This window comes from Nothoprocta perdicaria, unplaced genomic scaffold (genome assembly GCF_003342845.1).
Source record: "Nothoprocta perdicaria isolate Ctin4 unplaced genomic scaffold, notPer1 scaffold_214, whole genome shotgun sequence".
Classification (NCBI taxonomy): domain Eukaryota; kingdom Metazoa; phylum Chordata; class Aves; order Tinamiformes; family Tinamidae; genus Nothoprocta; species Nothoprocta perdicaria.
Window position 1 is genome coordinate 1,041,806 of NW_020455360.1, and position 20,896 is coordinate 1,062,701.

Here is a 20,896-nt window from a genome sequence, read left to right on the forward strand (position 1 = left end):
TACAGACACGCAGGGCCCCGGGAAGCGCCCCGCAAACACCTCCTTCTCGCAGCAGCCTGCATGGAGCAGTCCCTGCGGATACCTGCGCTGCACAGGGCTCCTCCGCGCATCAAAACCATGACCGTAAATGCCATAACTTACACTAAAAATGTTCATTTGCATTATTTAACCAKAACATCCCAGAGGTTTAATTTATTAGAATATTATGATTTCAGTAGCTTGCCCAGCAGCTATGTTATGAGCTCCTGCATTCATTTATTTGCACTGTCGCCCAGCCTCAGTTTTCCAACCTAAAACTCTGCAAGCAAGCTCAAGACTTTTCCTTTGCATTTTTCGTTAAGCTGTAGCAATTTTACTTCAGATTTTCCCAGGAGTAAGGTAGAAACACATTTATTTTCCAGTATTACAAAATCACAACCGAATTTTCATGCTTAGAAATTCAATATATAATTGAGTTTTGGTGGCTATTTTACTGTTTCAGATCAAATCCCTGCAATCTRGGGGAGCGTGAGGCTTGGAAAATCTGCGTTTTTGCATTTCAGCAGAATACAAGAAACATTGTCAAAACCCATTATACACCAAGTGCATCTTAGGCCTCTTGGAGCTCAATGAGAGGTTATTTGTCCTAAAACAAAGCAGGGAAAGAACAGAGAAAACACTGTTCTTCCCCTCACGTGGCTGTAGTTGAAAACATCCACATAAATGGGACAAAACACGACAATTTTAAAATCTGTTATTTTTAAACTTTTCAAACATAGCACTTCTCACCCGTAACACTGCATTAGAAGTCGGTGCCTGCGGTGGGAATTCTTCCCGTCTCCGCTGCCCGCTCTGCACAACTTCCCCCTTCTAATCTGCTTTCTGGTCTCTTCTCCGAGCCCCTCGGCAGGTCATTTTTCTATCAAATGAGCTGGTTAAAATTCTTTCCCCTTTTTCTTTTTCGAACCTAGGGGAATTTGAAATAATCCMGCACTAACTGACAGGAATTTATACCATTCCTTTAAAATAGCAACATTTCGCATTGCTGCAGCTTAACAGCTCTGCTGGTTTCATGCAAACTACTCTTTCTTTCTCAGATGGACRCATTAGTTTGCCGAGTGCTGAGAAGTTTGGCTTAAAGAATAATTTCCATTCTCATTTTTATTTAAGCTCCAACTCGTTTCCACTGAGAACAGTGAGCATTACACAGCAATTTATATATAGTCAGGAAAGTGCATCTCATTATGAAAATAAGGACATTAGAATTATTTCTAACTATTTTTACTTATTTACTGATGGCTGACATAAATCCTGTSTCCCTCCATAATTTCACTAATTTGGATGTTATTCTCCTTATGCAAGRGACGCAAACGGATTACTCCTCTGCCTTTGAGAGTGACAAGACTTCACTCCAAACAACATCACACCCTTGTCAGCGTTTTCCTCCATGCCCAAGGGCTAGGAGATAACCTGACCTGGATAGGTTTCCTAGCTTTTTTTTTCTTTTTTTGATCTAGCAGGCTGCACAGTTTCATGCTGACGCCTGCACATCCTCCACCTCTGCATTTTCAAAAGCTGCTTATGTATTTTTGCTGACTAGAGTTTGAGAACTTCTGTTGCAGCAAAGTGACCGAATGAAAAACAACGGAGGCCTTGCTGGCTCTGACAGCGCTCGCAGGCGCTGGGGTTTAATGCAGCCTGGGGCTGTGCAAAGCCAGAAGTCCTGATGGGCACTGCTGGCACATTAAGGTCCCCAGCAAACTGTCCCCCGTGGGGTGGTGACACCGCTTCCAAGCCAAAGTGATGGGGGTCTTTACTGCTGTTCACAGGTACCACTAAGAACGTGGCAGAGAAAGGCAGATACATGGGGATGAGTCCTGTTAGAGAATAGTAAAAGAGGCAAAAATGAGGGAGAAGGATTTTTTTTTTTCTAAGTAAGGTTTTAAGTGTTAGTGGTGTCCTGGCCTGCCCAGTAGCCTGGCCATGGGCCACTCAGGCCACCAGCGCTCCTGCTCCATATGCTCCAACAACCCTTCCTTAATTTCGCACTACTAATTACAAGGAACCTTATGAAATGCTCCCAGGACCTTTATGACTCGCAGCAGGGCCTCAGCCCCATTTCTGTGTTTGGGGTGACACGAGGAGGCACCCTCTGCAGCAAAGCCCTGCGCTGAGGCACCTTCCACGCGTGCAGCCAGGACTAATGGCCAGGCAGGGCTCYTTGCCCGCGTCACCCTGTCATTGGGAGAAGGCTGGGTCACACATAAAAGGCTGCGGATCCTGCCCTGGCCGCGAGCCACGCGGGCGGCAGCTGCTGCTTCCCCTCTGTGCTCGGCAGCCCCGTAACGCAGCGCAAACCACCCACCTCTGCTGGGCTCCTCGGCTGCGGGTCCCAGCTGGCCAGGAGGGAGGGCAGGGAGTCTTCTCAAGGCGCTGATTAAGCCTTTGCACCCACCTTGGCTTTGCGAAGSCTTCTGGCGCTGCTGTATCCAGGTTAAGCCTTTCACAATTAGTCGCCAGTCATATGCCATTAAGAACATAAAAAGAGCCGTCAATTGCAAGGTTGTATCTAGTGTTGTAGAGAAAAAATAAACACACRCGGAAAAAAACACCCTGAAAATGAATGCCTGAACAGTATGGAATCCACTCCTTGGTTTAAAATAGGACACAGAGCTRAGGCAAGGGATCCATGTGCTAGAAAGCTCAAAGCATGAGCACTGAGAACCTGTTAGCACGGCTCAGCCTGCCAAGTGCAGCTCCGTGGGCTGCCCAAAGCTCAGCCGGGTCCTGCTCCGAGAAGGAGCAACCCGAGCGCGGCCGCCGCGGAGGAACCGCGCTGGGAATTTGGTTCCAGGGAAGCAAACTCGGGGAACCAGGCGGCTGGCAGAGCCCGCCATGGGCGTGCTTATTTACTCAGGAGTACTTTGCTGGCCCGCCGAGCTGCAGGGCCACCGCTCAGGGAACCACAGCCCTAACTCGCTTTCCATCCGGCAAGATAAGCTAAAGAAACATGAAGAGATGTTAATTAGGGGGATGGAAAACTAGAGCTCAAAGAGGCAGCAGGCAAGACTCACAAACGAGGTGGAGGTGTTTAACCCCTCACTCACCCTGCACTAGCCCCAGCCTCTGAAACAACCCAGTCAACATACACACCACTTTGTCAGTTCAATTTGACACCCAGACCARCAGGAGAGCCTGCCCAGACCATGGATTTAATGCTCACGGTGCACGCAGACATTTTCACATTTTTTCCCTTCCAAGGCAGACTTCAGGTGCACTATCCTGCTCCTCCACACAGAATCCTGTGCAAAACACCATCGCTGAACCCSTAAAGAAGTATCAGATTAGTTACCTATCATAGCTTAAGAAAAGTCTTCATTTAGAATTAGTCCTTTTGGGGTGCTGGGGGAATTCCCCATCTCTTGCGTGAGGGCGCCGAGCGTCGCTGCTTCCCGAGGCCGCCCCGCTGCCAGGCRGGACTCGCAGCGCAGCCGGGCAGCCCTCACACAGGGGATGAGCCTGTCAGCGGCGCCGCTGCCGGCATCACATTCCCAGCGAGGATTCCCAGCGAGTCCCCGGCAGGGCGACGGGCACGCGGGGCACCGGGACCCACTGGGCAGAGCGCCCCGTGTCGTCCTCGAAAGCCAGCGCGGGCGGGCGGGTTGGTTTCAAAGGCCGCGGTTTCCAGGGATCCCCGCTTCCCAGCAAAGCCCCGGGCTAAGCGCCAGGAGTTTTCCATGCCGATGGACAGCAAATGCTGGCGCCTGGAGGCCTGGGCAGGGCTCGGGGCAGGGCTCCTTCGGGGYTGCATCTGAACGTCGTCAAAACTAAAAACCGCTCTCCTGCGACCTCTTGACAKGATCAAAATCTTACACATACTTAACAAAAACTCCAACGGCTGCACTTGGCAGCAATGGGTACGGCTGACCAGGCAAAGCAGAGAGCAGGATATATTTCATTGCAAATATATATATTTCACTGCAATACGCTTGGTGAACGTACAGATGGCCGAGCCGAGGAAGAGCAATCCCGAAGGCTCGTCGTCCCCTCCGGGCAGTGCCGAGCGGCGGTGCCAAGGGGGCTCCGGCACCACAGCCCAGGCTCCAGTGCCCACCCAGCATCGCAGCGCGACCACGGTTCCACTTTTCCATAGGGCATTTCATGCACATGCCTACAGCCTTCTGCCCTTCCCTCACCTGTCATTACAGTGCCACTTTCCAGGCTAACAAGTGAATTTGTTATCAGAGGTGTGTGATCAGAGGCGAATAACAACATCTAATATAAACATCAACATTTAATTTAGCATCACTCCTAAGCTTTGCTGCTAGAAAGAGCAGTTAGAAACTACAGMGAGCGTTACACTAAGTTTTGATGATTAAACCAGTTCTTTTATTCCAACGGACTGAAGCGACAGAGAAGCCGTTGTTGGAGTTATCTGCTGGAAACGACATTTGTTCTTTCAGCTAATCCGCAGGATTTGGGGAATAATGAGCACGCAGCGCGGTCAGGAGTGGACAGGGGCGGAAGGTCCCGTGCTGATGACTCATGTCACAGCTTTTGTGCTCCCATTGTTTTGCACATTCTCTGCTTATAGGCAAAAATCCCTTTCAGTCCCAGCTCCCAGTTCCAGGGGAAACCTGAATATATTCCACGTGAGCAACATTTTAAGGGTGAATCCTTGCAAAATTTTAGATCAATCTAAATGTGGGCTGCTGTGGCCCCTGCTTATGACTTTCTGCCCCTTCCTGGAYGGGGATGCTCACGGGATTCCAGGTCCGAGCCAAAACAGGTAACTATGATTCAATAGGTTTTAAAGAGGCTTTTCCAACTTCCAGGATTATGAGCTCCAAAGAACATCTACTTTCTCCACCTAATGGCTTTGCTGGCAATAACATTTTTGCAGCTGGAATCTGGYTGATAACATCCGATGTGCTGCACAAGCCATACTGAAGTGTAAGAATCTCTTCTTAGCCTTAGCTTTACTTAAAAACCTGCTTTTATATGGTAAAACAGCAAGAGAAATTAGGATATAATGACAAAGATGCACTAAATAAGATTGCACGGTTTTTACAGGAGAACTGATTGGCCTATGACAGAGCTGTAATAAAAATCTCTTGAATCTGTAAGAATGGTCTGAAAGGACCAAGAAAAGACTCAACCTGCTTTCTATTGATAATCTTTCATGCCAAGCACCTCAGGGCATGCAGGAATTGACTGAAAAAAMAACCATCTTCAGATATTAATGCACAAAATGGCACATCCTTAAACATCACTTTTCCAYATACAGCATTTCCACTAGCCTACCACTCTTTCTCAGAAGGGGAAATTTCCACTGTGTCATCAAGAACAATACTTGCAGCTATCAGGTTACCTACTAATGAGGAGCTTTTAGTGGCCTATGCCTATTCAGAGAAGGTCGAGTCTGGAAGATGAAAATATAGTCTTTAATAATTYACAAGACTCGTTAATCTTATCCCAAAAGATAAGCAAACAAAATTTGATATATCCTGAGATTTCTCAAAGAAAATCAAGTTACAGTGTTTCGGAAGCCATTAGCCATTGTCAGTCAATAAACATTGTCAAAATGTTTTTGTGTGAAATAATATCCAGCAGAAGAATCATCCATATCAGAAAGCCCCGTATAATTAAAGACAGATGGAGAGGACTGCTGTGGAGTTGCAGTACACACACAACCTAAGCACCCACCCCGTGCTGGAATTCACATTCTGTATCACAACCTCATTTTGACAGTACAACCTGGAGAACCAGAAGCACAAAAAGAGTGTACGAAATCGTACAGGACTAAGCATCAGACTGAAAAACGGGTTGTCTCGAGTTCTGTTCTTGGCCAGAAGAAGGATACCTGTTTTTGTTGGGTATTAATTTCAAAGGGCAATGCAGCAATTGATAAGCATATTCAGGAGATGCTAATTMTTATACAATAGTTAGATATAATTGATGCATTCTTTACCCAAAGATTATGAGCAGAATTGTGGCGCTTATCTAAAGCAAACAAACAAACCCAGAAGCAATCCAAATGCAGTTTCCTTACAGTTTTCTTGGCATCTCCTGCTCTCAGATATGCACCTTCCTACTGCTTCCTGCACTATGCAAACCACCACTGGTAATGAGGGCTTAACTACAGAGAAAAGTTATCCAGTKGGATCTCTTTATCTCACTTGGGAASACTTCAAAACAAGAGACGGAATATCACTGTTTTATAACCAAATATGGGATCGGATAGGACTAATGTAAAGGCTAAGGAAGCAGGCTGGAGCACCTGGGAGAAGGTGGGAGCTGGCGTATTCCTCCTTAGGCAGGACCAGGAGCTAGGGAGCTTTAGCTGCTCCACCTCATCTCATTTCATTTAGATTATTCATATGCTCCAAATGCCCATGGATCTTGGACTTTTTTTTCCAGGCTCTGTGTGTGTGTGTGTGTGTGTGTGTGTGTGTGTGTGTGTGTGTATACATATATATATATGTATACACACACAAAAATTTGTGCACCTTTCTTTCCTTATCTACAAATCTGGTCAAGTCCTTTCATATGCCAAATCAATGGGCAGAATTAATCTATGACGTAGGATAAGAATGCTTAAAAACAGCTGTGTTTTATAACTCTTGCCTATGAGATGAGACCATACAACATCATTTTACTGCAGATCTTTGCATGTTCCTTAATTACTGTTGTTCCAGAATTTCCTTATTTCCAAATTCCTTTCTATGAAATATCCCTTAGACAAATCAGTTTACATCGCAAGTGCTGTAGCCTAGAACTATGCAGCTTACACAGTCAATGATGTTTCAAAGATATCATATGTATTTCAGAGATAAATGTCTTTTATTCTGTTCTAAAGTTCTACACTGCCTCGCCAACATTTATTTCTAGCACAAAGTTTATTAACAGCCATGTCATAACACAGACTACTTAATTGATCAAGTTATTTGATAACACTTCAAGGCTACTGTGGGACGAAAATGTGCTCATTTAAAAATTATTAAACAGAACGTGAAATATACTTAAAACCAGAAAGAGATCATTATGAAATCTTTAAAATATTCAATTTTTTCTATTCCCACAGCTGGAAGAATACTTTCACTAAAAGATGATGTAGGCTTTTTTCTGTTTGTTTTTTTTTTAAAGTTTCCTAAGTCATTAATCAATTACAAAAGCAACTTTTAAAACTTGCAATCATTTTTTTTTTTTTTTACCTGGGGACGCTCTGCGTCTTCTCTTTATGAGCAAGCTCGCCCATGGGTGTGAGCAGGAGGAACTGGCAGAGTTTTAGTGCGAAGCAGTTTTCCAGAAAGGTGTGGAGTTAAAGCAGGGTAATCCGGTTATACGCACAGGCTACTGATCCCTACCTTTCTGACCTCTACTCCTGCCAAGTTTTCAACATCCCAGAAGAAAAAGATCCCATCTGGAATTGCTATGGAGCTGTATAAAACACCTACTTGAATACCTCAACAACTATGAAAAGTAGTGCAACCAAGAAATAGCATTTCCATAACATATGCTGCTACTCCTTGTTAATGTTGCAGAAAATCAAATGCATATATACTGCAGCATATATATAATGTACACATATACGTAGCAGCATATAAAATACATATATGCAGCAATATRTATGTATGCGTGTACATACACACACATAAAGCTATCTTAATACATAGAGTACATTAAAAATGCAATAAAATTATCTCAGGAAATTGAAAATATAATGGAAAAATCTCCTGGACAACTGGGAGATGAGAAACCTCATGAGGTTCAACAAGGGCAAGTGCAGGGTCCTGCACTTGGGGAGGAATGACCCTGGACACCAGTACAGATTAGGGGTGGACCTGCTGGAGAGCAGCCCCGCAGAGAGGGACCTGGGCGTCGTGGTGGATGACAAGTTGACCATGAGGCAGCAGTGTGCCCTGGTGGCCAAGAAGGCCAACGGGATCCTGGGGTGCATTAAGAAGAGCGTCTCCAGCAGGTCGAAGGAGGGGATCGTCCCCCTCTACACAGCCCTGGTGAGGCCACATCTGGAGACTGTGTGCAGTCCTGAGCTCTCCAGGACAAGAGGGATGTGGAGCTGCTGGAGAGAGTCCAGCGCGGGGCTACCAGGATGATCAGGGGCCTGAAACATCTGCCCTGTGAGCAAAGGCTGAGAGAGCTGGGCCTGTTCAGCCTGGAGAAGAGGAGGCTGAGGGGGGACCTGAGCAGTGTCTGTAAATACCTCAAGGGAGGCAGTGAGGAGGAGGGGGCCGGCCTTTTTTCCTTGCATACTAATTGARSCTAAGCCAGYGAAATCCAGGCAACTGAAATSGAAGGTCCCCTTGTCTGGGACTACACAATCTTATGCAATCAAATCCTGATACTTCCCCAGATTTTTCAAGAATGTTGTTTACTGCACTCTCATAAAACTTCAGTGCATTTTCAAGAAAACTTGGAACGTATTATACTTGTTTTAAAGGATGCTGGCAGTTGTCTTTCCCAAATGATCGTTTAATGTTCTCAACTCAGTTGCTTCTGCAAACTATTAAAGTGCTGTTACTGCACGCCATGTTTTTTTTTTCCAAAGATGACATCAAATGACCTGCTCTGGGAAAAACACTCGCAAAGCTAGTCCCTTGTTTGGAGCTGTAACTCCACAAAACTCTGCAAGCAACAAAAGCTACATTATCTCTTCAGTACCTGTACCCACCAAAGAACAGTAATTTCAGCTCTTACAAGGAAGCTATACCTTCCCCAAGAGAGAAATGTTAAGTAATTTCCAGGTTATTATATATAATGGAATCAAAAATGACGCATACTTATTTTTTCCCTAAAGATAAACAGATCTAGTTCCCAGATCTTCTGAATTGCAGAGTCACAGACCTGTTGAGGTTGGAAAGTACCTTGGGAGATTTCCTAATCCAACCTCAGGTTCAGACAGGGTTTGAGCATGAGATTGTGGCACTGAGATGCCACAACCTTCTCYGGACAACCTGCTCCCATGTTCTACCATTCTCACAGTAAAAAAATATATTCCTATATTCAGAAGAAGCTTCCAGTGTTTCAATTTATGMTCAGTTCTTACTGAACTCCTGATTAAGATTGCTCTTATTTTATTTGGATAGAAATACAATCCAGTTGGCAGTGGTTTAGATTTTTCTTTGACAGTCAACAGATCTGTCATCAAGAACAAGGTATCTTTAYTGAATTCAGGAGGGGAGGGAAGACCACCAGTTCAGTACGGAATTTTGTTCATTCAATTTCTTCTCAAATTGGCAGTATATTTCTTCTGGTCATAAATTATCATAAGCAAAAAAATAAGGTATCACTGATTGCTATTTAGTTAATCCTTAATGGAAATTGCTGGGCTGGATAAAGATTTGCATGCAAATAATTTCAGAAAAGGAAGTTTTCTTACCTGCAACGTTCACATAGAGCTGATGTTGGGCACAGCAGTCTTTGAGCAATTGCATTCAGACATACAGCCATTAGGAAGCAGCATATCCACACATCTACATACCTAAAATAAGAACATTTTCATGTATAAATAGGGTGTTCAGAAACAGAGCATTTCTGAACATTCTGAAACTTGAGCCCAGAAGCAGGAGATACTGGTCTCTAAAGAATCCTCCAATGACCAGGTATGTCTCTCTAATTAATAGAGTAGATGAGAACAGTTAAGAAAAGCAGCTTTAAAGAAAAGGGTGATGAGGATAATTAATAATGCTGTGCATGATCTGGGACTCACTGAAGATTAAATAATAGCAGCATATGGCTATGGAAAGAAAAAAAAGCATCCYGTTAAAGAACAGTCTTTTGTGTGCTCTTCCTTACTGAAAGCCTCCTGGCTTTTATAAGGTTGCATCAAAATCACTATCTATAAAAACAGCTACAAAATGAAATGTTGTACATATAACTTGTCAGTCCAATGCTACTGAACACCAAACAGAGCCCGAGATGCCTCAGCCTGTCAGCATCCCATTCTAAAAGTCCAACCAACACAACAACAACTAAAACCCCAGTTATCAACCTCCCTCCCTTGCTTTCTTTAAACTGCTAGTTTAGATTTAAATTTGTTTATCAAACAACATCGCTTCCCAAGTGCCTCCATGCCCCAGAACCCCGGCTGATTTGGCGTCCGTGGGTCGGTTTTCCCACGGGAATACGATGCCAATCTCCCGGGGGAGACCCAGCCTCGCGGGGAATTCACCCYGTCGGCCCCACACCAGAGGGTGGGCGCACAAAACCCGGGTGCAGGAGGGTGAAGGGCCTATTTTAGCTTAGGGAAAGCCAGTATTGCCAGACTGACGAGCCTTCCTTTTGTGAACACCGGGTAATCTTCAAGGCTACTTTAATTAAGAGCCCACTAAAAATAGCAACCAGTCACATCTATGTGCCTATTCCAAACACAACATGCTTCAGCTTCAACATAGGAACCTTTTTCCACAGAAAAGTGCTTTTCTAATATCCGCATGTAATGGAAGTTTTGAAAGACCATTCTGCCCCCAAAGGGAGCACGAGGATTAGCTTGCCATTCTAAACAAAAATTCCCATCTTCTCTAACAGCTCCAGCTCCTCCAAAATAACCAAACCACCAGGAGCTTTCTAGTGTACTTATCTGCCAGAAGAAACACACATCCTTCTAAAGGAGGACCGGGGGAAAAATGAGAAGTGGTATTTAATGGCAGTAAAGTCTGAATGGGTGAAATACAGTCTTGCTTTCCTTGGAACGTCACTTCTTCACGGCTTGGCCTAGAAATGCTCTTTTTTAATTAGGCTCCAGTGTGACGAGCTGCCTTTTCGCATTCCCTTTTTTCCAGATTGCTATCTTTAAAGGTCTCCTATCTCCATTTTAGCAACTTAGGGCTGATCTATCTTAGCACTTCAAAGACTCACATTTGAGCTTGTAAAAATTCCATCACATGCAGGCAACCCTGACTTTTCTAGATGAATATTCCCAAACATTTTTAACCTAAAAGCAAACAAACAAGCCAACCTCTGCAGTTTGGCTTTGCACACACCATTACAGAAGTTCAGATTAAAAACCTTCACGACAACATGGCCCTGTCAGGTATTTACAGTTCCTCTTTAGTCACACAGCAAGGGGTCACATACGTGAGCTGTTCTGTGCTATGTGCTCAACAAATGTATATATATGCACGTAAAGCCTGGCAGTAAATTCAGTACCGCAGAGGTCCTCACGTTGCAGCCTCCTGGCTCCCACTCTGCTCCAAAGCCGCTTGTCCCGTCACGAGCGCTGCCTTCCCTCATCTCCGACGCCACAGGTTTCAGCACAAATTTCCTGGTCCTACAGGCTCAGGACATTCCAGCTCAGACCAGTCACAGAATGCCCAGTTTCAGGGGTATTTCCAAAGCAGCTACAAAGCTGCCGTAGGAGCCAAACGCTGCGGCTTCAGCAGCCCCCAGAAAGYGCCCAGTTCGGAAGCGAATTGAAGGCTCCCTCCTTCCTTGCAGGGGGCTGAGGAAAAGGATTACATTCACATATTACTTTTTCATCTGGCTTGCTGACTAATATTTTTAAATACTAATATTTCAGTAGATGCTTCCTTCAGTTACTGACACCAGCCTTTGCTTTCTTTTCCAAAAGGTTTTCCCATTTGCTCCCAGCAGAACTGGAGCTCCTTCGGCACTACAGGTTGGCGTGCGACACTTTTACCCCTTTGCCCCTCATTCTTCCATTTGAAAACATTTTCTCATGCGAGGAAAAACAAACCTAGGGTTCATATTGTAACTAACTAAAATTGGATTGAAACAAATCCGGTTCTARGCTCTCATTTTAATCAGAACTGATAGTGTGTGATTCCTGCCAAGGCCAGAGTCTTTCCACACAGAGAGATGCAGTCACTTCACACCTTTAGATCTGCCTTTCCTATTTGGAATCAAATAGGAAACGCTCCAAGGCACAATAGTGCAGATGTTCCTGAGGAATAGCTAGTTATATTACTTAATCAATCAAAATTTTATTAATAATGTAGCTAAGCAATGCTATAAAAAGGACCTGATAGTATTTGTGTATTCATTTTAATGACTCCCTGGAAAGAACTGCCAGGAACCAAAGGCATCCAGGTCTTGTGAATATGCAGRAACATTTCTGCACTGAGATTAGGAACATCTTCATATGCACTAGAACTTTCCTTAGTGATCCTGAATCCCTGTTCTGCTCTAGAAGGGAAAGGGGAAGAAAAAAAAAGGGAAAAGTCGTACAGAAGGCTGCTTAACTGGGTATGAAAATCTGTGCCTGAGCTTGCAAATCCTCCCTCCAAGTCTYAGTATATTAATCTCTTTTCCTTTCAGCTGCTCCACTTCTTGCATAACAATGTCATTTCCTGAATCCAAACCTCGGCAACTAAACCTTAGGGCTGAATAATACTATATTAAGGTCTATGAATATTCCTTCATCTAAGTTACTTAAGCAGGGAATCCTTTTAAAATGGAGACGCACTGTTACAATTAAACATCATTTTCTTAGTCCTTTCAGAGTAAGAATCAGAGGCAGGGAAGCCATCAGCAACCTAATAATCTTGCTGAAACATGAAAACGTCCAGGCCAGATTTTTAAACTGCCCACTAATATTCTTTAATTCTCCTCCCTCTATARAATAGGCTTTTATATCCTGCGATTCTGTGTATTTGTGGAAGCTCATAAGGAAATCCTATAAAACTGTCCTTAAGRAAAACAAGCACAGTGTTGGCATCCTCTGCCTTTCTGTAGTGTACAGAAGGGCAGAGTTTTCCCAAATACTTGAAATATGAATTCATAAACCCTTACAAACAATTGTTTCAAATACAAAAATAAAATATTTGATTTATGAAAGATACTAAGTTTTGATTTGCATGCCAGGTAATTCTGTTCTCTACCAGTAATCCTAAGCAAAATGCACGCCTGAGGCTAAAAATAAAAGTGTAATTGCTATGTTCAAACTCCTACTTTTGCCTGTGCCATTGCTAAGTCACGATTTTGAGTTTTGGTAAATTAGAGATTACCTAAAGTGTGCAATCTGTGCGAATTACATGATGAGAAGGATGACAAATCATTGCACTGATTGCACCAAAGAAACAGAGGACATTTTAAACACTTGAGAGTTCCTAAAAATACCAATTTAGGACAGTATTACTTTAAGTTAGATTTTGAAATATATGAAATATGAAAAATTCCTTGTTATGCATAAAATAGACAATTAATACGAATGTACTGCTCTATCATGCTTTTTAAAATATGCAGGTATCTCATCTTCAATATTTAACGTGATCATTTCCATATCAATATATCTACAATAGTATTTGAATATCTATCCTGCAATACTTTATTGGTCAAATAAAAGTATCAGCATTGGAACATTCATAAATAAAAATTTTCTTACCAAGAAAATGACTACCCAAAGAAAGTCTGACATTTTGAAGCGGTGCAGGAAACCGCAGTTTATATCACTTTCTTGCTAAAAATCACATTACTTCCTTTCTGGGTTTACTTCAGAAGTCTGCAATTACAAAAAAGGGAATGTGCCAGATGCAGAGCAAAGGGATGACTGACCCGCACCCGCCGGCGATCGGCTCCCCAGAGTCATTTTTAACACATATTCCTCACCCTCCTGCCCTGCAAAGAAATCAATAGTTTGGTTTCCAGTTGCACGAAGCCCACGGGCTGCAAAGCGTTTTGAATAAAAGCGTGCAAGAGCAGTAATTGTACACAGCGTGAGCGTTTTAAGGGGGTGGAGGATAGAAATCAATGGGAATTAATTAATCCACCATCACTGCAGCAGTAACATGCAACCCCRCATCTCCTCCGGCAATCCTGCTCTCCACCTCTCCTCTCTCCCTGTTATTCTGTGCAATGTTTTTTCTGTTGGCAACACTCAGTCAAACATACCCAACATGCAGCTTGTACCCATCCCTTCATCCTTCCTCCACGACAAAAAAGCAAGRGAAAGAGAGGGAAATAGTCTGGCATCTTGCAGGCAGTTTTCTACAGGAGAGAATGGTTCACRTTGATCTAAGAAATATTGTAAGGAATTTCTTGAACTTACTAGTGACTCGTACAATTCTCGGCACACAACTATGCAATCCTGACCTAAACGAATAAGGAGAAAGCAAACATAAGCCTCCTGTGCAAGGAGAGAGTAGTCTGCACTTTGGCTGTGTGGAGACTGATAGGAAAGCAAAAGATGACAAAAACGGATGAGACTTCCAAGGGTAAATCCTATTTCATGATTAGGTGCCACCAGTTGATTAAAACAAACTATTTGCTACCCATGCTGTATCATCCACTCAAGACATAAACCTTTTCCCAAAGGGCTGAGAAAATAAAGCAATGTTAATAGAAGAGATGAGCTACAGGCTGCACGTTCAATATTTTTAAAGTTTCTTCATCCTCACCCCCAGTGAAAGACACTGAACTGAGGAGGATATTTAACAGGAGACCATTTTGCACACTGGAAACACAGGGTTCACGGCACCAGGAACCACAGGAGGGACATCACCTTTTAATGTCCCTAACCTGCCTTGGTGACAACTGAGCCACACAAGCCAGGTAGCAAACCTCATAGTTCTGGAGTGGTGCTAAAYGATCAGGATCTTGTTGTCTCCCTTCCCACGTCTCCTGCACTGTATTTCACAGGGTGGATATTTCAGAAMTGGGATATGCTGTTTGGGTAGGGACAAAGAAAGAGAGGAAAGAAGCAGCAGCTTCATCTTTCCCTCACTAGCTCCCATCCGCCTACACCCAACTCAAAAGTCAGCTGAAACCAAGCCAAAGATCTAGAACCAACACCCAGGTCTTACAGTACAACTTGAAATAAAAAGAAATAAAAAAGAGAGAAAAATAAAAGCCCAGGGACAAAATTACATTTTACCAATAGATGCACCATATCTCAGCTCACGGTATTACTGACCTCTCTCATTCCTAATATTTTGACACCTATCTCAAACTTTGAAGCTGAAGCTAAAAATGGGGTGAAATATAGGGTATGAATAAAGCAGTGTACAGAACATKAGGGACTACAGAGCTTCTTTAGTTTACAAAGACACAAAACATCTGTTCAGAGCTTTCTGCTCTAAAACATACCAAGAAGTTTACTTTCAAAATGATCTACTATAGCATGTTYAAATGTGTTTAAAGCAACAAACTTGTGGATCTTTGCTTTTTTCTTCGAACAATATACGAGCAGCTGGGCCTTGGGGTCCATCATTTGGGAAGGGGCAGATTTACAAGACTCAGGGCCGGCACTTTGCTTCATCATCCTGCTGAAGAAGGCACTTGGGTGGGTGTGCAGGTGGTTTCATGAGAGGAGAGCAATTTTATATAAATAAAATAATTCTTTAATATATATTTAATTACCTAAATGAAATCTTCTGGGGTGCATTAAAGAGCATCTCCAGCAGGTCGAGGGAAGGGATCCTGCCCCTCTATGTAGCCCTGGTGAGGCCACATCTGGAGACTGTGTCCAGTCCTGAGCTCCCCAGGACAAGAGGGATGTGGAGCTGCTGGAGAGAGTCCAGCGCAGGGCTACSAGGATGATCAGGGGCCTGGAACATCTGCCCTAGGAGCAAAGGCTGAGAGAGCTGGGCCTGTTCAGCCTGGAGAAGAGGAGGCTGAGGGGGGACCTGATCAGTGTCTAGAAATACCTCAAGGGAGGCAGTGAGGAGGAGGGGGCGGCCTCTTTTCAGTGATGGCCATGGACAGGACTAGAGGGAACGGCCACAAACCGAGGCACCAAAAGCTCCCCAGGAACTTCAGGAAAAATTTCTTAACAGTGAGGGTGCCAGAGCCCTGGAACAGGCTGCCCAGAGAGGTTGTGGAGTCTCCTTCTCTGGAGATCTTCAAAACACACTTGGATGCAGCCTGTGCCACGTGCTCCAGGTGACCCTGCGTGTACAGGGGGGGTTGGACTAGATATCTCTCAAGGTCCCTTCCAACCTTAAGATTCTATGATTCCATAAAATGTAGCGCTCAAYGGCATTTTTCAGTTCCGTGCTCATGTCAAGCAGTAACACCATGCTAAACATCTCATCTCTACTAAAGGGAAATAGTTAATATATTCCTGCTGTACTGAAAAAAAAAAACAGAAGTGTGAAGTAGATTAGTACAACTAATGTATTTTTGTGAATCATTTTGTCCATAAATCCAGTATTTTCCACTGCAAAAGCATTTGTCTACCTTTCCCAAAAGTGAATAGACTTGCCTTTCCAGCCCAACACTCTTATCTGTCCACCCTAACATCTAAAATTTTCCAGCGACCTCAAGCCCTTCCACTTCCTTGGAAATCCCAACAGAACTACCAACAGCATGAAAGTTCCAGCTAAACAGATTATTCTTTTTAATTATTCACTATTATATAAGATTTATTTACATATGGAGTGTGGATATCAAACATGACCTACTTTGTTAAGCAGCTCAGTCCAGGCAAACACTTATCTCAAGAGCTATTCCGAGCTTTTGCAAGAAGTTAGGGTAAATTTCCAATAATTCCATCATACATACACTCAAATCTGTATGGAAAATAAAAATATTTTATTTGCAAATTACTTTTCCAATAAATTCTCACAGAATCGCCTCATGTGCTAATTGTTTTCTTTTTCCCCCAGTAGAAGTTGGAGATGGGTCCTGTTTTACATTACTTCATTTTTGTCTCAGGTCACTTCATCTGGAATGGGGAAACAAAATACACTTTTCTACCTTGGCGACAGCTTATCTCCTGAATACATATTTAAAAAGCTGGCTTTCAATTCTGGCCACCAGWTTTGAGTAATTCCCTGAAGAAAATGCACCATTTGGCAGTTAATAGCTAAAGAAACTGATTTCTTTTGAGGAAAATCTTTGTGCTTCTACTCTTAGACTACCATATAATGCGTAGGACCTGATGGTTTTAACACAGAATTTCACCCTGGTTGTTCTGGAGAGGATTTGCTTCTGCCTGTCCTCCTAGACCCCTGTGCTGGGGTAACTGCTGGCTCTGATTTGACAAGGAATCAAGGGGTAACATGTTTCCCGAGATCAGATACACTGAACTCACGGACAAATGGAAAATAACACTTACTTTAGCTTTTAGAAGGTTATCGGCACCTCTGTATGGCACGATCCTTTTTAATTTCATACACACACAACAATCCAGGAAGGAAACCAAAGAAATGGAAAGTTATCCACACACAACTACTGCAGTGTGCGATGCCAGCAGATACTTATCACTGTATCCTAACTTATTTTGTTAATATGTGATGAAGATATCTGGCATATCAGAATGGAATTGCTGATGAATTCTGCCCAAGTGTTCTTAAGGCACAATTCCCTCAATGAGAAAGCGATGATAAGCAGACAGGAGTTTGTTCGGATTTTCACTAATAACAAAACCAGCCAGACWAACCCTCAGTTCCAACAAGCTACAACCTGGCCTGTGAAAAAGTCAACCGTTTCACACACTAYGGAAGATTATCAAAATTATCAGAGGACTGTGCAATGGGAGGAAGAAAGTTCATATAAAGACAGGGTCTATAACCATCTTACTCAACAAACGCTGCTTTGGGTTATTAAAATAAACTGCAGTATGTTAGCACAAATGCAAGTGTAGTCCAAAAGCAGTTTTCTTAGTTTATAAAAAGAAACAATCTCTTCTGTATTATCCCTGTTGCACGAAGATCAAAGCCCTGCCAATCTGAGTAGGAAGCTTTATTCTGAACACAAAAACAGAGAGGAGCTTTCCAGAATTGGGACACTGATGGCAATATTCTCAAAACATCAATTCTGCTTATGTTTTCCAGCACTAAAATCCCCACACTTTCTCGCATTGTTCAGCAACACTTGACTATAAAATTATATATTTAGCCTTTAAGCAAAGGGTGAACATACCGGGTCCCTAAAGGGACAACATGGAGTAATGTGAGGGATGTTAACTCAATTTCTTTCTCAAACAGCATCCAGAAGGTCGACAGAACAAAACAGCTTCTAGCTGTCATGCTGCTAATGWGTCTGGCTCATGGATGGCCTCCCTCCAGGTTTCTCCTCTCAACTCTGTTCCAGCACAGCGCTGCACCGCGCTCGGCCGCGGCCTGCAAGCTGTGTGGTCCAGTTACACTAGCTCAGGGGAAGCACTTGGGAGTTCAATTACTACTTTTTGAGACCTGGGACAGCAAAAGAAGAAGCCACAGGAATCTCATAATATTTCAAATATTCTTATTTATGTGYTAAGATAGACTTCCGAGTGGGATGTGGTAGGGAAATTTGGGGTTTGTATATTAGTTTATTTTGGGCAGAGGAAGATTACTAGTTTCCTAGCAGTGTTTTTGCTAGATTATTTTTCAAGCCTGTCGATAGGATTGTTTGCCTATTTGAACAGTTTGCCGCTGTTCAAACCTGAAATATTTAACTTGTGGAATCCATGGGGCAGAGGATAGCAACGTAAATGGTCAACAATAGGAACTCCCCAAAGGGGAAAAAGATCTGTGGTGTTTGGGGTGGGAGAACAATGAATAAATATAACTGACATACTTCAATAGAAGAGCTACATTTAGGGAAATGGAGTGTATTCAGTGTACATGGAAGGAGGAGGAAAAAGTGGGAGAAGAGTAAACCCAAGGCAGAGGAATGCCGGGAATGAAGACCAATTGGGCAAGCGAAGTGCTGCCGAGCAGGCCATCTCGGAGACCTGATCTGGCATGCTGCAAATTCTTCAGCACAGGCTGATAACCCTGCCAGAGAACTTAAAAGTCAAAGCATGTTGCTTCCCCGAGCCCAAGTCCTGAAAATAGCTCCTTTTCAACCACATCCTTGATTTCATCACATACGCTTCTTCAGGCTATGAATGTTCCACTGTATTTTTAAACAACAACGTATTGACTTGGTRTCTCCAAGTTCCTTATTTAATCCGAATAAGAGCATCAGAAATTTATACGTATAAGCTAAGACTACCGGTGGCTTTTTTTGGGTGGCAAATTCAGCTTGGGTGCCATCTCCTCCTCACCATATCCCACTGCTGCTGCTGCTCTGCTATCCCCTCAGGTCCCCCGAGGCCAAGGCTCGCGGGGCCGTTTTGTGCCGGCACAAAAGCAGGAGCTGGGGCAGCAGGAGGGGGGCAGTTATGTAAAGGGGCTGGTCCGATGCCCCTGCCCAAGCAGCAACCAGGGCTGGCGGGTGGATGTTCAGGACCCGCTGCAGCCGGGGTGGGCAGTGCCATTTCCTCCTCTTCTGGCCCTGCACAGAGCCTGCATCTTCTCACATGCTCCAGGCCAAGGGCTCACCTCACCCGGGGACCAAAACCATAAAATCTTAAATAAATAAAGATTTATAGGTGGGCAGGGTTAACAGTTTACCGCTGCTGACAGGGCTGTTCTTCCTTGTCGTGTGTTCCCAGTCCCAAAGTCTCACTCCCAGCTCCGTGCTGGCTCCGATGCTCATTAGCCTCCTCACTGAGCCAATTCCAATCACAAGCCCATTGCTGAAATCTTCTTCTTTCTTTCTCTGGATTAATTTTTGCGCTTTATCAAGCTGAATAAGTTCAGTGGAGAGCCCACAGGTGCTGTGGAAGCGGCGGCATGCAGCTGGGGAGAGGAGGGGAGATGGAAGGAAGAACTAGACTATCGTTTTTTGGATTAATTTAGGTGCTTTTTCATGCAACAGCTGAGGGGAAAGGAAACAAGATCTATAAAGAGAAAAGTACCGCTGCAGGGTAATTAAGACCTAGGAGTAAACACACCAAACAGTGCTTGCCACACGACAACAAACAAATGTGAATCAGGAGGGTGAATCAGCAGAGGAAGGGCTGGGTTTGCTGCTCTCCAGGAAGCGCTCCAATTGTTAGGAAAGGTGTGAGTCATTAGCTCCGGCGGGCGGGCGAGATGTCCAATAACTATAAATAAATACCTGACATAGCGCAGGGGCGCTCTGAAATGGAAGAATGGAAATCTATACGTACTTCTGTGAAATTAGGGAGGCACGCAGCCATGCATCATTTCCCATATTGTGATTTGTTATGTTTAGGCTCTTCTGCGCTACGTTATCCAAGCACAAAAAGCTATAACCTTGAAAGGACCCGTTTTCTTGCTTCTGACATGTTGGATAGCAAAACAGCTATTTTGGGAAAAAGATGAGAAGTGTGCAGGACTCGAAAGCATAATAATTTAGTGCAACATTTTAGTATGTCTGAACTTGTAACTTATCATAGCCATTAAGCGAAATTAGTTTTTTGATGGCAACCAAGAATCGCAYTGGCAATAGCTCTGTGCCATAAAAGCAATCCTCCTCCTCCCCATTTTGTGCCCACTAGTAGGAGCTCAGCACTGAGGGAACTAACAACGTTTTACTGCGACCCCACAACACCCGTTTTTACTATAACCACAGGATTCTTCAGATATAATATGGGCAAGCTCTTTTCAATCTGTTTACAACTCCTGATACATTTTATTCCTTCTAAATGCAGGGCCGAGCTCTTGCCTCACTGACTACAACAGAGGGAGTTTTCATTCTCAAGTGGAACCCCCAGCATATCCCAGAATATTAGTGGGTTGGGGTCATCAAGAACCTTGAGGGCTCTTGTCTAAACCTGACCGGAGCCGCTCAGGTGGCCGACAGCAACATCCTGCTGTCCGAACCAAGGCTCTGCTCCTGCTCCTTGGAGACACACCGCCTTTAGACCTTTCCCCATCAAAGTCATCAAATTGAGAAGGTACCAAACTCCTACACAATCCTTTAGGGAGAAGTATGTTTTCTTCGGACTCTGTTTTTCAAAGTGACTGCTGCAAAGCTTCTCSCTTGGATAAAAGCCACTCCAAAGAGTCCTGGTAGGCTGTAAGTGATCACATACTTTCCATATGAGAATATAGCAAATATGCCAGGTTGGGTGAACTTTGGCTAGCACAGGGGCAGGGGGTAAGTGGGCATCAGCCCCATCCAAGCAACTCCCAAGCTCCAGGGAAAACTGACTGCACGC

At 43.9% G+C, this 20,896-nt stretch overlaps 1 protein-coding gene across 1 annotated transcript in view; it reads right to left on the reverse strand.

Annotated features, from left to right (window-relative positions):
* The window catches only part of PEAK1 (pseudopodium enriched atypical kinase 1), an 80,703-nt gene extending 61,378 nt beyond the window's left edge, over positions 1–19,325 (reverse strand). The window contains exons 1-2 of the mRNA XM_026038641.1: positions 19,281–19,325; positions 9,380–9,481 (exon numbers count right to left, since the gene is read on the reverse strand). The gene's annotated coding sequence lies outside the window, so the exon portion shown is untranslated. The remainder of the gene's footprint in view (positions 1–9,379; positions 9,482–19,280) is intronic.
* Between the last annotated feature and the right edge of the window lie 1,571 nt (positions 19,326–20,896).